This window comes from Aethalodelphis obliquidens, unplaced genomic scaffold (assembly GCF_003676395.1).
Source record: "Aethalodelphis obliquidens isolate GAN/ISIS:26980383/991018 unplaced genomic scaffold, ASM367639v1 scaffold4, whole genome shotgun sequence".
Lineage (NCBI taxonomy): Eukaryota > Metazoa > Chordata > Mammalia > Artiodactyla > Delphinidae > Aethalodelphis > Aethalodelphis obliquidens.
Window position 1 is genome coordinate 38662248 of NW_020837948.1, and position 19147 is coordinate 38681394.

A 19147-nucleotide genomic window follows, 5' to 3' on the forward strand; every position below is an offset into this window, starting at 1 on the left:
ATGGAAATATTTGGGTCTATATGGTACTTTTGATTTAAATGTCATTGATTTTCAACAATGATAACAATAATGCTGGCACTGAGCATTCCTAGTTGTATATATTGTTTTCTAGATACCAAGACAGTACAGAATTAGAGCTGACGAGTTGTCATTGAGGATTAAATACTACATAAGGTTAAGGATAATGAGAAGCCTGAACTTCAGAAAAGATCATAGTGACTGTTATTTCAGAAGAATTACAAATGAGATGGACATTACTGATTCATAATGCCCTGAAATCCTAACAAGATGTCCAACTAGCATGGGCTGTTGGCTCACTCTCTAAAACCAGCCTGTGAGAAACTATGCAAGTAAGATAGAAACATGGATCTGAAGAACTAACATTAAAAAGAATGCAAAGCCCGCAGGAAACCAATACTAAAAAAAGAAACAAAAGACCACCCTGAACTGGTGAGAATAGTGGGAAAGCCTGTGGCAGTGTCCCTACACTGCTGTGGAAGGAGGGGCTGGGATGGAGTATTTAAATTCTATTCTCACTTATCCCCCAGAATCCCTTGAGACCATTGTAGCCTGTTTCACTCATAGATATTAACAGTAATAATGCAGTCAGTGGAGAAGCATCAGGCAGGCTGTAAACCCATGGGGGTGGAAACTAATGAAAACAGGTGCAGGCTGTCCTGCCTGCCCTCAGGCAGTCACTCCACCACTGTTCTTCCCAGTGGAGAGTCAGCGGATTAAGAGCCATGGAGTTGGGCTTCCCTGGTGGAGCAGTGGTTGAGAGTCCGCCTGCTGATGTAGGGGACACGGGTTCATGCCCCGGTTCGGGGAGGATCCCACATGCCGCAGAGCAGCTGGGTCTGTGAGCCATGGCCGCTGAGCCTGCGCGTCCGGAGCCTGTGCTCCGCAACGGGAGAGGCCACAACAGCGACAGACCGCGTACCGCAAAAAAAAAAAGGCCATGGAGTTTATTTCTTCCTGACAATCCCTGACCAACTGAGTTGCCTGAAGTCCTGGTAGCAAATACTAGTCGTTCTAAGAAGCTCTGTGATATGTGGGGCAATTGGACTTATATAATCAATTACTACTAGGCATTTTCCTTTGAATACTTCCCCTTAGTCTTAGTCCTCATATGTCCAAAATAGAGTTTGTCTTCTTAAAATCTCCTTTTTTTTTTTTTAATCAGTGAATGGAACTGTCATCCATATAGCCATCCAAGCCAGAAACTTGAGAATCATCCAGACTTTTACAATACCATTTGTTATTAAATCATGTCACATTTTCCTGCTAATATCCATTTTCTCCATTCCCACAGCTAGTGCCTTAGATATACAACTTTAATTTATATACTGCCATATATAATTTTGCAACCAGGCTATCGTTGTCCTTGACTCCATTATTATCACAGTGAGCTTCCTAAAACAAAGGTCTGATCACACAGCAGGGTAAAACATTTGTTTTTTTAATTTCAATATTTCTTTTATGATTTATGGATTTTGTATCTTCTTTAAGGAAATATTCCTACCCTAAATTCATAAAAATATTCTGTTTTTTACTTTCCTCTCTGTCCATAAATTATCCAATTACAAAAAATGTTATTGTTTTATTTTGTTTCATTGCATCCAGTAGTTCTAGGCATTTGGTAGTAGATTTGTCTCTCTCTTTTTTTTTTTCTTGTCTGAACCAGAGAGGGTCCATGTTAACCTTTAAACCACTCTGTGCTATTTTTTTTTATTACTTGTACTAAAAAGCATCCTCAATAAAACAAGAGGCAAAAACGCATAGAGTGGCATGTACATATACACACTACCAAATGTAAAACCGATAGCTAGTGGGAAGCAGCCGCATAGCACAGGGAGATCAGCTCAGTGCTTTGTGACCACTGGGAGGGGTGAGATAGGGAGGGTGGGAGGGAGACGCGAGAGGGAAGGGATATGGGGATATATGTATATGTACAACTGATTGACTTTGTTATAAAGCAGAAACTAACAGACCATTGTGAAGCAATTATACCCCAATAAATATGTTAAAACAAAAAAAATGCATAAAATTTATTTTATTATTTTAATGATTTTTTTTGAATTTTATTTTAGTTTTTTCATTCAGCAGGCTCTTATTAGTTATCTATTTTATATATATATTAGTGTATATATGTCAATCCCAATCGCTCAATTCATCACATCACCACCACCAGCATGCCCTCCCCCCGCTTTCCCCCCTTGGTGTCCATACGTTTGTGCTCTACATCTGTGTCTCTATTTCAGCCTTGCAAACCAGTTCATCTGTACTATTTTTCTAGATTCCACACATATGTGTTAATATATGACATTTATTTTTCTCTTTCTGACTTACTTCACTCTGTATTACAGTCTCTAGGTCCATCCATGTCCCTACAAATGACCCAATTTCTTTCCTTTTTATGGCTGAGTAATATTCCATTGTATATATGTACCACATCTTCTTTATCCATTTGTCTGTCGATTGACATTTACATTGCTTCCATGACCTGGCTACTGAAATATGTTTTTCTCTGGGAATATGCCCAGTACTGGGATTGCTGGGTCATATGGTAATTCTATTTTTAGTTATTTAACGAACCTCCATATTGTTCTCCATAGTGGCTGTAACAATTTACATTCCCACCAACAGTGCAAGAGAGTTCCCTTTTCTCCACACCCTGTCCAGCATTTGTTGTTTGTAGATTTTCTGATGATGCGCGTTCTAACCAGTGTGGGGTGAACCTTCAATGTACTTTTGACTTGCATTTCTCTAATAATTAGTGATGTCAAGCAGCTTTTCATGTGACTCTTGGCCATCTGTATGTCTTTTTTGGAAAAATGTCTATTTAGATCTTCTGCCCATTTTTTGATTGGGTTGTTTGTTTTTTAATATTGAGCTACATGAGCTGTTTATATGTTTTGGAGATTAATCCTTTGTCTGTTGATTCATTTGTAAATATTTTCTCCCATTTGGAGGGTTGTTTTTTCATCTTGTTTATAGTTTCCTTTGCTGTGCAAAAGCTTTTAAGTTTCATTAGGTCCCATTTGTTTATTTTTGTTTTTATTTCCATTACTCTAGGAGGTGGGTCAAAGAAGATCTTGCTGTGATTTATGTCAAAGAGTGTTCTTCCTGTGTTTTCCTCTAAGAGTTTTATAGTGTCCAGTCTTATATTTACGTCTTTAATCCATTTTGAGTTTATTTTTGTGTATGGTGTTAAGGAGTGTTCTAATTTCATTCTTTTACATATAACTGTCCAGTTTTCCCAGCACCACTTATTGAAGAGACTATCTTTTCTCCATTGTATATCCTTGCCTCCTTTGTCATAGATTAGTTGATTAGTTGATCATAGGTGCTTGGGTTTATCTCTGAGCTCTCTATCCTGTTCCATTGATATATATTTCTGGTTTTGTGCCAATACCATACTGTCTTGATTACTGTAGCTTTGTAGTATAATCTGAAGTCAGGGAGTCTGATTCCTCCAGCTCCATTTTTTTTCTCTCAAGATTGCTTTGGCTATTCGTGGTCTTTTGTGTCTCCATACAAATTTTAAGATTTTTTATTCTAGTTCTGTAAAAACTGTCATTGGTAATTTGATAGGGATTGCATTGAATCTGTAGATTGCTTTGGGTAGTATAGTCATTTTCACAATGTTGATTCTTCCAATCCAAGAACATGGTATATCTTTCCATCTGTTTGTGTCATCTTTAATTTCTTTCATCAGTGTCTTATAGTTTTCTGAGTACAGGTCTTTGACCTCCTTAGGTAGGTTTATTCCTAGGTATTTTATTCTTTTTGTTGCAATGGTGAATGGGATTGTTTCCTTAATTTCTCTTTCTGATCTTTTGTTCTTAGTGTATAGGAATGCAAGAGATTTCTGTGCATTAATTTTGTATCCTGCAACTTTACCAAATTCATTGATTAGCTCTAGTAGCTTTCTGGTAGCATCTTTAGGATTCTCTATGTATAGTATCATGTCATCTTCAAACTGACAGTTTTACTTCTTCTTTTCTAATTTGGATTCCTTTTATTTCTTTTTCTTCTCTGATTGCCTTGGCTCGGACTTCTAAAACTATGTTGAATAATAGTGGTGAGAGTGGACATCCTTGTCTTGTTCCTAATCTTAGAGGAAATGCTTTCAGTTTTTCACCATTGAGAATGATGTTTGCTGTGGGTTTGTCATATATGGCCTTTATTATGTTGAGGTAGATTCCCTTTATGCCCACTTTCTGGAGAGTCTTTATCATAAATGGGTGTTGAATTTTGTCAGAAGCTTTTTCTGCATCTATTGAGATGATCATATGGTTTTTCTTCTTCAGTTTATTAATATGGTGTATCACATTGATTGATTTGCATATATTGAAGAATCCTTTAATCCCTGGGATAAATCCACTTGATCATGGTGTATGATCCTTTTAATGGGTTGTTGGATTCTGTTTGCTAGTATTTTGTTGAGGATTTTTGCATCTATATTCATCAGTGATATTGGTCTGTAATTTTCTTTTTTTGTAGTATCTTTGTTTGGTTCTGGTATCAGGGTGATGGTGGCCTCATAGAATGAGTTTGGGAGTGTTCCTTCCACTACAATTTTTTGGAAGAGTCTGAGAAGGATGGGTGTTACCTCTTCTCTAAAGGCTTGTGAAGCCATCTGGTCCTGGAAGCCTGTGAAGCTTAAATTTTACCTGTGAAGCCGTCTGGTCCTGGACATTTGTTTGTTGGAAGATTTTTAATCACAGTTTCAAATTCATTACTTGTGATTAGTCTGTTTATATTTTCTATTTCTTCCTGGTTCAGTCTTGGAAGTTTATACCTTTCTAAGAATTTGTCCATTTCTTCCAGGTTGTCCATTTTATTGGCATAGAGTTGCTTGTAGTAATCTCTTCTGATGCCTTGTATTTCTGAGGTGTCTGTTGTAACTTCTCCATTTTCATTTCTAATTCTATTGATTTGAGTCTTCTCCCTTTTTTTCTTGATGAGTCTGGCTAATGGTTTATCAATTTTGTTTATCTTCTCAAAGAACCAGCTTTTAGTTTTATTGATCTTTGCTATTGTTTTCTTTGTTTCTATTTCATTTATTTCTGCTCTGATCTTTATGATTTCTTTCCTTCTGCTAACTTTGGGTTTTGTTTGTTCTTCTTTCTCTAGTTCCTTTAGGTGTAAGGTTGGGTTGTTTATTTGAGATTTTTCTTGTTTCTTGAGGTAGGATTGTATTGCTATAAACTTTCCTCTTCGAACTGCTGTTGTTGCATCCCATAGATTTTGGATTGTCATGTTTTTGTTGTCATTTGTCTCTAAGTATTTTTTGATTTCCTCTTTGATTTCTTCAGTGATCTCTTGGTTATTTAGTAACATACTGTTTAGCCTCCATGTGTTTGTGTTTTTTACGTTTTTTTCCCTGTAATTGATTTCTAATCTCATAGAATTTTGGTCAGAAAAGATGCTTGATATGATTTCAATTTTCTTAAATTTACCGAGGCTTGATTTGTGACCCAAGATGTGATCTCTCCTGGAGAATATTCTGTGTGCACTTGAGAAGAAAGTGTAATCTGCTGTTTTCAGATGGAATGTTCTATAAATATTAATTAATTCTATCTGGTCTATTGTGTCATTTAAACCTTATTAATGTGTTTCCTTATTAAATTCCTGTCTGGATGAGCTGTCCATTGGTGTAGTGAGGTGTTAAAGTCCCCACTGTTACTGTGTTACTGTCAATTTCCTCTTTTATAGCTGTTAACATTTGCCTTATGTATTGAGGTACTCCTATGTTGTGTGCATATATATTTATAATTGTTATATCTTCTTCTCCAATTGATCTCTTGAACATTATGTAGGGTCCTTCCTTGTCTCTTGTAACATTCTTTATTTTAAAGTCTATTTTATCTGATATGAGTACTGCTACTCCAGCTTTCTTTTGATTTCCCTTTGCATGGAGTATCTTTTTCCACCCCCTCACTTTCAGTGCGTATATGTCCCTAGGTCTGAAGTGGGTGTTTGTAGACAGCATATAGATGGGTCTTGTTTTTGTATCCATTCAGCAAGCCTGTGTCTTTTGGTTGGAGCATTTAATCCATTCACATATAAGGTAATTATCGATATGTATATTCCTATGACCATTTTCTTAATTGTTTTGGGTTTGTTTTTGTAGGTCCTTTTCTTCTCTTGTGTTTCTCACTTAGAGAAGTTCCTTTACCATTTGTTGTAGAGCTGGTTTGGTGGTGCTGAATTCTCTTAGCTTTGGCTAGTCTGTAAAGCCTTTGATTTCTCTTTCATATCTGAATGAGATCGTTGCCGAGTAATCTTGGTTGTAGGTTCTTCCCTTTCATCACTTTAAATATATTGTGCCACTCCTTTCTGGCTTGTAGAGTTTCTGCTGAGAAATCAGCTGTTAACCTTATGGGAGTTCCGTTGTATTTATTTGTCATTTTCCCTTGTTGCTTTTAATAATTTTTCTTTGTCTTTAATTTTTGTCAGTTTGGCTACTATGTGTCTCGGAATGTTTCTTCTTGGGTCTATCCTGCCTGAGACTCTCTGTGCTTCCTGGACTTGGGTGGCTATTTTCTTTCCCATGTTAGGGAAGTTTTCGACTATAATCTCTTCAAATATTTTCTCTGGTCCTTTCTCTCTCTCTTCTCTTTCTGGGACCCCTATAATGTGAATGTTGGTGTGCTTAATGTTTTCCCAGTGATCTCTTAGGCTGTCTTCATTTCTTTTCATTCTTTTTTCTTTATTCTGTTCCATGGCAGTGAATTCCACCATTCTGTCTTCCAGGTCACTTATCCGTTCTTCTGCCTCAGTAATTCTGCTATTGATTCCTTCTAGTGTATTTTTCATTTTAGTTATTGTATTGTTCATCTCCGTTTGTTTGTTCTTTAATTCTTCTAGGGGGTTGTTCTTTAATTCTTCTAGGACTTTGTTAAACATTTCTTTCATCTTCTCAATCTTTGCCTCCACTCTTTTTCTGAGGTCCTGGATCATCTTCACTATCATTATTCTGAATTTGTTTTCTGGAAGATTGCCTATCTCCAATTCATTTCATTGTTTTTCTGGGGTTTTATCTTGTTCCTTCATCTGGTACATAGTCCTCTGCCTTTTCATTTTGTCTATCTTTCTGTGAATTGTTTTCATTCCACATGCTGCAGGACTATAGTTCTTGCTTCTGCTGTCTGCCCTCTGGTGGACAGGGCTATCTAAGAGGCTTGTACAAGCTTTCTTTTGGGAGGGACTGCTGGGATAAAACCTTAAAATTCCTCCTCTCCATCGTATTTCCAGATTTTATGTTCAATCATAAACCACTCCACACAGGTAAGATATGTAATATTTTAAAGACATTGAGAGGGGAAAAAAATTGTTTATGCCAGAACTTAAGCATCCATGTTCTAAAGATCAGTTTTCTGTTTAAAATTATGTTCTTTGTAATACTATTTTAAGGTCCCCCTATTAGTTCAGTTTATAGGTTAATGATAAATAATTTTAATGAATGTTTCTGAATTATCCAGTATGATTTAATTATCTGTTAATTTTTTTCTAATTTATTGTCCAGATATCTACCCTCTCCCCATTTCAAAGACCTGCCACATTCCAATAAAAGCACTAATGAAACAAACAAAAAAGATTACTCCTCAAGTTCATCAGTTCTTTTCTCCTCATTGTCAGTGGTGACTACTCAGCCACCAAAATAATCACAAATCCTCTAAATGGGGGGATGCATTTTCCCCAATGGAGGGGGTGGGATAGAGCAAGATTTCCTTTTGTGTTACCACCTATCTTTTCAGTTTTCCTAAGACAATTAAGTGTGTTGTCACAAGTGCGTTTTTGTATTAAATATATAGGATAGCTACTATAAGTAAGTAGAAAGGGAAATGTAAAGTTCTTATTAATTTTGACTCTTTCCAAAGTCCCAAAGTGAAAGGTTTTAAGGAATTAGTTAGAAGTGTCCTTATAGGCATTCCCTGGATTTTAATCTCTCTCCTTTACCCTGAGATCTGAGAATTTTCATCCATGAGTCTTCTGGGAGTTCCTATACTCACATCTCCTTCTTGTGTTAAAAAACTCCATCTCAAACCACATGTAGTATCCTGCTCCCTGTATTCATTCTACCCTTACTCCATATGTAAGCCCAAGTCTATGACATTCTGTCTGGAGAGGCAACCTGGGACTCTGAAGGCCATCCAGTGACAGAAGTCTCTTAGAATAGCAGGTAGGGGGCTCAGGCATTCCAAGTTCTGTGATCCAGTGTGAAATTGGCTCCTCCAGCTTGGATTTTACTTTTGATGTCGCTAGTATGAGATGAAAGCTCATCTAGTTCTGTGGCTATTGAAACTATTAGATTAAACAAAAGATCTTTGCCTAGGGCAGGCACTAATTTGGGGGCCAGCACTATTGCTATTAAGGCACATCTCCCTTCCTTTGGCATCAATGAGCCTCTGTTGCTCAGTAGCACATTTGGTTTCTTTTCTAGTCCTCCTTGAGTGCAAGCAACATAAAAAAAGGAAATATATTACTTATAATGGCTTCTTTTCTTGGAAGTGTTCAAGATTGATTATTCTAGTAAGAATTCAATTAAATGCTTCTATTGTTCTTAATCTTTATCTTGTGGAATTTGGGGATGGGAAAAAGGAGAAAATTATAGCCATTTCTTCTTAATATGTTTATTTGTGCCCCTCTTTATCCATGTCTAGGCTGTTGTGCCTGCCTCATCATTTCTGATTTTCCTTTAATCAGTAAGTCCAATATGTCATTTTCTAACTTTGTGTCTGAAATATAACTCCTTGAACATATGATGAGTACGTGAATAAATTACTGAATAAAGAAATAGAGCTCATGGTGAACGTGTATGGCTGTTGTAGAAAAAGACTTGACTCTTTAATCATGGTACATTTTACCTGCTACACTTTTGTTTTCTGCCGAGAGAAATGGGGTTTTTGCCATTTTGTGAAATACATAATATCAGGAAGTGACATTTTGAATATTACCACAAAACAAAATCTTGCCACTAGTGCCCCAAAACAATACCATAGCTACAGAAACTCAAAAGGACTTGTATTAAAACAATACTTAAAAGACATTTTATGCCAGCGGGTTTATCCAGCAGCTCCACTAGCACTGTATGTAAGGGCCACAGAGTACTGCAGTTGCACCCTGTGGGAGAAGCCAGCCAGCTATTCATCCCTCATCCCTAGCTTTCTTACTGCATTCTCAGCTCCTAAAGCTACAATGACTGAAACCCCCAGAGTTTAGCAATTAAATTTTACATAACAAAAATTCTGATATATCTCTATTTTGCCAAATAAGACTATTTTACTTGCATCTATCTTCACTCCCCCCTAGGGATTTGTAAGCACCTATTGTTTTCTAGCATTGTCCCTGCCATTTTATGGATTCCAAATAGATTATGAGCTAGGCAGCAAGTAGGAGAAATACACAAAAATGATTTGGGGAAACACAGGAAAACATCATTAAGCACTTAAAAAAAAATTATATACTCTTTAATTTAAAGAAACAGAGAGAGAACCAGGCAGGGATAGGAGAACTAGCACCTTCAAACATGGGTAGAAAAAAAGCAGAGAAAAGGCAGGGTAGTCAATGGAAATTCAGTCACTGATGTCCTCATTTCCATCTCCTAAACCACATATTGGTACCTTCAATTCTACTCCTGATAATACATATAAAATATATTGACACAGAGAACATGAAAATATCTTTGAGTTAATAAAGAAATATACATAAAAGGATAAATTAAATCATACTGGAATACTGTTTCTTCAAGATTGAGAGTTTTTGTTTTGTTTTGGCACAGTGAAAAGCAGAACAAACTTCGGGTGAACAAAGACATGCACTTTACTATTATACATCCTGATCATGTGCTGGCTTTAGGTTCAATCTAATATTGTTTGTGCATCTGTCATAATGGTATGTGGGATTTGGTACTCATCATCAAATAAACTGACCAAGGAATCCAGGGAGCTCCATGTGTCACCACCTAATATTGCTGAGGTCAGAGGAATGATGAGAACCAGAAAATTTTAAAGTTTATAGAACAAAAGGGAAAACAGCTGTAAAAGATGAGATCCAAATAGACAAATTTGTCTAAGGAGGAAAACAGATGTTGCTTAAATTTATTTCCTGTTTCTTACTGTCATTGATGTAACTTTCTGAACTCAGACATTAAGCCCAGATGGTTCAGGCAAAAGGAGACCTGTGGCCAAAGACCTCATATCAACCAATTTGGGTAAAGATCTATTAATTTTTATGGTTTTATTATAGTCTTTATTTGCATGACTTCAATTCCTGGATTTCAAAAAATATTTTTAAAGTTTTACTAAAAACATTCCTATCTGGCCAGATTCAAGCAAGAAATTATTTTCAAAGATTATCAAAATGAAATCCAAGCAGTGAGAACGGTCTTTGGCAGCATTCACAGGGAAAGAAATTGTATGAATACAAACACATTACATAATCTAATGTTATAGAGGAACAAAAGTAAAGTGAAATACACTTAGACAAAAGAAAGTTTGAAACAAAAAATAATGAAAATCATTCAACTTGAAAACTTTGAAATAAAAAGCCAAACAAACAAAATAGGGATACAGATAAATAAAGGTAGACAAAAATTATAGAAAATTAGCAAAACAAAAAGTGAGACCTTTGAATATATCAATAAGTCAGATGTCTGACAAAACCAAACAAGTGAATAAAAAGAAGAATTGAAGATCAGACAGAGGAATTGATAAATAACTATAGATATATCAGAGATGTAAAATGTAAAATAAAATTATGAATAGCTATTTAGTTATAAATTAGAAAATTTGATTTACTGGATTCATTTCAGCAAAATACAACAATGCAAAATTGGCTCAATAAGAAACAGAATTTTAAATATACCAATAATTTTAAACATATTGAAATATTAATCCAAGACTCTCTCATAAAAACCTAGTTCTTGTGCATTTACTAGTGTGTTCTATATCCATATTACTACTGACATATCTAGTAGTTAATTTGATCTAATGCAGATGATTTTAACCTGTTTTTGTGGTGAAGTGGATGAATTCCACCTCAGAATAGTGTTTTTAAATGCATAAAATAAATGCAAGCAGTCCTTGGTTTGCACAGTAAATACTATATGGTAACACAGAGTCTATGTTAGTTGCCACAAAACTATGCAAAGCAAGGACTGTCTGTATACAAAATTGCAAAGAAAACAATTATAAGTTGAAGTACAATTATTAAATATTAAGTACTAAATAAATAAATGCATATCTTGCTTCTTTGTTAATGCAGTAAATCAGTAAATAAGTTCTAAAAGTGATTCTTATATCTACCATGATTTGAAAAAGGTGATGAACATCAATATTATTTTGAGATATCTGCAACAATTGAAAAGTGATATAAAACTGTACCTAAATACTGTCGTTGGACAAGTAACATATACTGTTAATACTGCATTATTGTGTTGTTTTGCCTATGTTCATAGTTGGAGAAAGTGCTAAAATTCAGTTTCAGGTTAGTGAAAATAAACATGTACATTTTCCCCATCCAAATTTTTGGATGCCCTGAATTCCATCCATGTAACCCTTGGTTCGTAGACCTGAAGTTAGGAACCTTAAAAGGCAAATCACTTAACCTTTTGCACTACGGTTTCCTTATCTATAAAAAGGGAATAATAGTACTATCTATCATGCTATATTGTTGGAAGAATCAAACTACTAAATATAAATATAATATAAATCAATTAGAAGAATAGGTACAAATAGATAAATATTTTCTGCTGCTGTTATTGATGTTATGAATGTTTTAATGGACAATTAAGTGCTATCTAATAAAAGCTCTTCCAGAATATAGAAAAAGATAAACAATGCTAATCTGATTTAATGAAGGTAGTGATATTATCCAAAATCAGATAAGGACAAAAGCAATCAGAGGTTCATATCACTAATTAAAATAGAAGGACAACTCTAAAATGAATATATTCATAAATAATAAATAATGCTTAGTTTATCAACATGAGAAAATTTACCAATGATACCCCACTAACAAACTAAAGATAAAAATTATATAATTACTTCACTGGACACACAAAAGAAGCAACTGTCAAAGTTCAGCACTTATTTGGGACAAAAACTCTTATTAAGCTAGGAATGGAAAGGAACTTCCTTAATTCGGAAAAGGCTGTAATTCAGAAAAGTACAGCAAAAATTATATTTAAAGGAAAAAATGTATATAAAAGCCCTTTAAGATCAGGAATTAGAAAGGGTATGTATTATCACCAGTATTGTTTATCAGAGAATGGCCAATATAATAATCATAATAAAGTTAATAAAAGGTATAAGGAGTATTAAGGGAGAGTTCATCTACATAGAAAAGTCAGCAAAATGAATAGAAAGATCATTAATATCAATGAAAAATCTCACCATACTTGCTGAAATCAAGATAAATGTTAGAATGGATTAAATTTCTCTATATAAAATAATCAAATATAAAATATAATAAGAAATACAAATAGTAGGGTTTATTAGTAGTAACAAAAACTAAGAATTATAATATTAACAAAAGTTAAAAATATCTAGCAATCATCTCATCAAAAATACTAAGACTGTTCAAAAGGATATGAAGGAAGAACAGTGGCGAGATTCTGTGGTGTTGGATTGGAGTACTTAATACTATGAAAATAGAATTCTCTCCTAATGAATAAATTTACTCCAAGCATAATTCTAATTGGCTTTTTAAAGGAATTCAGTAGATGTAATCTAAAATTTATGTGAAAAAATAAAACTCCATGAATATTTAAATATACATTCTATAACAAAAATGCATAGCAAAAATGGAACAGATACTAAATGAAGTTTGAAACAAAAGTATGAAAACAACATGGTACAGGTGAAAGAACAGATCAGAAAATCAGTGGAACCAAATGTAAAGCTTTGAACAAACCTATGTGTGTACAGATACTTAATACTGGATAAAGGTAAGACTTTGGCTACATTTGTAACACTTTATCTTGAGCAGAAAGAAAAAAAAACAAACATGTGGTAAAGATGACAAAATGACAATTTTGTCTGGAAAGATGGTAGCAGCAGTGACAGCAAGTTTTTCAACCTTTCTGAATCCCTACATAAAAACAGACAGAGCAACTAATTAACAAAACCAAAAACCCAATGGAAACCATTTCCAACAAATTAGGTGATAAAATATCTCCACAGCCTCCCTCTCCAAATACAAGAGAGTGTGGATCCATGATATTATAATCATGGGCAAGACCAAGTGACAGTTTCTAGTGGTATATTTGTGTGATAAAACTATAAAAGGAAAATAAAAAAGATGTGATTACTCTCAATGTCAGGACAGTGATTACTAATGGCAGAAGAGAGGGCATCATGACTGGAATAAGGACTCTTAAGGAGTTTCTGAGGTGGCAAGCAAAGTTCTATTTCTTGGCCTGGCTGGTGCTTGACTTACAGCTGCAAAAAATAATTGTTGCTGCTGTATATAGACAGTTGGAATATATGTACATGTTATACTACTCTTTGTACTTATTTATTGCATTTTAATTTCTCCAAAAAATACAATAAAATGTGGTAGTCAATCAGGAAGCTGGCATATATGTTTTCTCAAAGCCCAAAACTATAAGCTAGAAAACCCACATGCCACCTATTTCCCTAAGCTTAGCTTCGAGAATAGAGTCTGAGCTCCATTAATAGTTACACAGGAGCACAAATAATAAAATAATATATATAGAGAGAGTAGTATATTTAGAAATACTGCTCATTCAAAATTCTAGAACTTCCCAATAAATTTTAAACTAAAGTATTAGGAATGTGTTATCATTCATAGAAAACTGATACATGATAGGTAGATGATACCATACAGAGATTTTGTGATTAACTGCTTTTACAATAAAAGTGACAGATTTTATGATAATCTATCCAAATCGTTCATCCACCACCCAATAATGATAACAAATGTGTCCATTATGTTTTATAGTTTTAAAATTTATTTCACATATATTATTATATTAGATCTTTCCAACATCTCTAAGAATTAATTCAGATGCATTTAATACTAGTTTTTTCACTCTTGAACCCAAGAGGGTTAATTAACTTGCCCAAGATTACATAGTAAGTTAGTGGAAGAAATAAAATACAAACTTAAGTGTTATTTTTCTCTTCCTAGTGGTTTTGCTACTCATCTTAAGGCATTGATTTTTCTGGATTTGGAGCTTAGCACAGAATATTTGGCAATTAAATCCATGGGCTTAACCTCATTAACTTAATATTCTGTGTTAATTAAACTAAGAGACAAGCATGATCAAAATTGAATTCTATGGCCATCATCAAAAAATCTACAAACAATAAATGCTGGAGACGGTGTGGAGAAAAGGGAACCCTCTTGCACCATTGGTGGGAATGTAAATTGATACAGCCACTATGGAGAACAGTATGGAGGTTCCTTAAAATACTAAAAATAGAACTACCATACTACCCAGCAATCCCACTACTGGGCATATACCCTGAGAAAACTGTAATTCAAAAACAGTCACGTGCCACAATGTTCATTATAGCTCTATTGACAATAGTCAGGACATGGAAGCAACCTAAGTGTCTATCAACAGATGAATGAATAAAGAAGATGTGGCACATATATACAATGGAATATTACTCATCCATAAAAAGAAATGAAATTGAGTTATTTGTAGTGAGGTGGATGGACCTAGAGTCTGTCATACAGAGTAAAGTAAGTCAGAAAGAGAAAAACAAATACCGTATTCTAACACATATATATGGAATCTAAAAAAAAAAAAAATGGTTCTGAAGAACCTAGGGGCAGGACAGGAATAAAGATGCAGACGTAGGGAATGGACTTGAGGACATGGGGAGGGGGAAGGGTAAGCTGGGACAAAGTGAGAGAGTGGCATGGACATATATACACTACCAAATGTAAAATAGATAGCTAGTAGGAAGCAGCCACATAGCACTGGGAGATCAGCTTGGTGCTTTGTGATCACCTAGAGGGGTGGGATAGGGAGGGTGGGAGGGAGACGCAAGAGGGAGGAGATATGGGGATATATGTATATGTATAGCTGATTCACTTTGTTATAAAGCGGAAACTAACACACCATTGTAAAGCAATTATACTCCAATAAAGATGTTAAAAAAAAAATTGAATACTACCTGCAAAACATAAGGGATCCTCAGAAATCTTTTCTTCTGCTTTCAAACTCATCAAAGATCATTAGGCAACCTAAGTAGATTAAAGTAATAAAAGGAAGAGAAAACTTATTTTGTTTGTCATCTACTAACAACCCTTGCAAAGTCTGAAGTAATTTCAGAGAAGCAGATATCCTTAGAAACCTTAGGGTTGCAGATTAGTTGCTGTTAGGATATTAACAAAAACATTGACATAGATAATGAAAATTCTCTTTGTCTAGAAATAGAGTGTTTAAGAGTTTCTGATCCCAGTAATTTGCCATGCAACCTCTGGATGCTTAATATTGACATACTGACTCCTAACATACGTGAGGGAGTTTACTACAACGTTAATTATAGCTATCCATGTTGAGTTTTTATTCCATTTCAGGAATAAAAACTAATGTCACAAATGAGAATATTGGCATGAATTATGACACTTCAGTTATTCAAAGCCTCCTAATTTTAAATGTCCTGTTTTTTTTAAAGAAAAACATATCAATCAGCTATACACTATTTCTTCGGTGGCTATGAAGCCTATTACTGCATTATTTTTACAAGGATTTACAAAGCAAACATCCCTGGATATCTATTGATCCCTTACAAGGAATTCTGGGGCAAAAAAATCAATTCAACAAATCAATTCAATAAATATTTATTTATCTGCTAATAGTGCCAGACATTAAAATAGGTATTACAAATACAAAAATAAGTATGAGATGAGGCTGTTTGCCCTCAATTAGCTAACAATCAAGGAAGAAAAAAAACACAGGAAACCAAATAATTATAATGTAAGTCCAATTTTACCTGTGCTGTTTAAAATATAGCCTTTCCTCTACATCTTCATGTGACCCACAGACCTGCAATGACTCAAGCTCTCTGAGAACATAGACGAGGGAGTGATTAATTCTACACTAGAATAGGGAAATCAGAGAAGATTTTTTGGAAATTTAACCTTTCAACTGACTTTTGAATTCCACGTTAGCTCCCACAAATAACTTAAAACCTAAATGGCCTCCTGACAAACTGAAAACATTTGCTATTTTTAAAAACAAAAAATTTTATTTCAGTTATTTTTGTCCATTAAATCACTTAGGGTTCTTATAAGTAACAGAAATAAAGTCAGAGTAAATTAGGCAAAATGAAATTAATTAATTTGAAAAGATGTGATGATATCAAACCTAAGGAAATCATAAGGCCAGATCTTAGAAAACACAGGAACCAAAAAGGATCTGGGGAGCTACATGGCAGAAACTCACGCACAGTCTCCTCAACACGCTATTGTCAAGGAAAAAACTGAATTCCAACCATGTGTTAAAATGCATGCAAAATAGGCAAATTATAAATGTATCACTTAACAGATAATGACAAAGCAAATACTCATGTAGCAGCAACTTTGATGAAGAAATAGAACATTAACAGTACTCTTAGAAGCCTTGAATGTGCCTCTTCTTCATTAGACCCAATCATTTCTCCCTAGAGGTAATCAAAATTCTGATTGCAAAAATGTTTTCTTGCTGCTGATAAACTTATGTAAAATTCAAAAACAAGAAAAAATCCAACTATTGTCCATTGTCTATTCTTTCTCACTATAATCAAACTCAAATTTAGCAAGTAATAAGTGAGACCAGGGAAGGAGGGGAAGAGAGATAAACAGCAGGAAGGAGAGAGAGAGGAGGAGGAGAGAGAGAGAGAGAAAGAGGGAAGAATGGAGAGAGGAGAGGAAAGATTGACTTATTCAAGTTGACTGAGCTTGGGGAACATCTCCACCCCTGTTTTAAACATTTTTATTGGAGTATAGTTGATTTACAATGTTGTGTTACTTTCAGATGTACAGCAAAGAGATTCAGTTATAGATATACATATATTCATTCTTTTTTAGATTATTTTCTCATATGGGTTATCACAGAATATTGAGTGGAGTTCCCTGTACTATGCAGTAGGTCCTTGTTGGTTACCTATCTTATATATAGTAGTGTGTGTATGTTCATCCCAAGCTCCTGATTTGACAGTCTCAATAGAGACAGATCAAATCAGAAGAGAAATAATACCTAAAGTGATACAAGGATGCCAATACCAGCAGAAATGTGAATCGATTCTGGTCAGGCAAAACTGACAAATGTCTACAATTATCTATGAATTTTCTATTAGTGCTACTATGGAAGAAATTTCTATATAGTAAAAGATTTCCAAATGTCAGAAAACTGTCCAGTTTGACCATAAATCTTAACTCAGTCAAAAATTGATCTTGTTTCAACATTTTTTCTTAGTGCCATCTGACCTTACCTTCTCTACTTTCTCCATATTGTAAATTTCATTTAAGACCTTGATCAGATTCTACCTCTGCTAAGAAGCCAGCTAAAGCCCTTGTAACTATCTTCCTAGAGACCACGAGTTATCATATACAAGTCAGTATGATAGTGTCTTTGTGCTAACCCTTAGTATAATTTCCATTTGACGACCTCCTACACTGTGCTAAGTACTCACATGCGTTACTTTTAATTTTTATAATGATCCCATGAGATAGGTACTGTTATCACCCTCTACCAAAGAGAAAAAATTAGATTTAACTATATTAATAAGAGAATCATTATAAGAATGGCCATTCCTCTTACACAATTCAGAGCACAAAATCAAAATGCACTGGTCACTTGAGTGCTGTTAGACATTCTCAATCCAACAGAGCTTGTAAGTACCAATATTAGAAGAGGAAATTTAGAAACAGAAGAGACAACCAAAAAGTAAATTGAAATTTGTTTTCCATTTTAAGGTACTCTATGGGAAGTAGTCTGTGTTAAACAAGGATTAGTATCATAAACCAGAATTTGCCAAACTTTATGATAGAAAATATGTTGTTTTACAGCAGAAATTATGTCCTTGTAAGAATAAGTAATATCAAAATATAGTACCTGTCTTTTGAGAAAATTTAAATTTAATCTCTTATCACCCATTGTAATATTTACATGTGATTGCATAGCGCAATGTAATTATAAAATTAAAGAAAAAAAAGAAGATGGATCATGTAGCACATTGTTATTCTAATGGAGTTCAATGAATCACATTTCCCAGTATCCACATCCTTGTGTGGTCCCCTCCCACGTGGACTTGATCATGTGACTTTCTTAGGCCAATGGGGAAAGCACGTACAGATTGGGGCTTACCCTCATGATATACTGCTGTCACCAGGTAAGGAAGCCCATTCTTGACTTCTGGAGGATTAAAGACCACATGGAGAAGGAAACAGCCATTACAAATGTCCCAGCCAAGCTGAGCTCCCTATAGACTCTAGCTGAATGAATCTGAATGAGTGAGATTAAGATAAAGCTACAGAGGACCACTGAACAACCCATGAAAATTTAAGAAATAATATTTTTCATTTCTTTAAGTCAGCAATAGACAACGGATTTGAAAATTTGTACCAAAATTGAATGGCTGCTGTAACACAAACCTAAAAATTGTGGTACTGGCTGTGGGAGTGGGTGAGTGCTGAAGGGACTGGGCAGTAGGTGAATGATGAAGCAGTATTGAGGAACCTGCTATTAGAGGCTAGAAAGATGCTTTGTAGCATTGAAGTAATGGCAAAACTGTTTTCTGCAATATTTTGGAAAATGGAGAATATGCATAATTGTTCAATAACAAACTTGTAGATCTGGCTAGGAATTCTAGATAGAATATTTAAGTATCATATGTCCTCTCTTATGTGTGTATCATAGAGTAAGGGAAGAGAAAGAGGAGCTAAAAAAAAATTGACTTTGCATGGTGAATTTAGAGAATATATAAAATAGCCAAAAGTTTCTTGATTGGAAAATAAAATTAGCTCACATATTCAGTCTCTCCAGCCAGCAAAGGATTCTCAGGAAAATATCTGCCTTTAAGGTACTTACCAAATCAGTGATTTGGCTGTAAGACCCTTTGTTAAGACCTGAAAAGAGTTAAGGAAGTACCTAGTAGACCCTCTTATCTAGACAGAA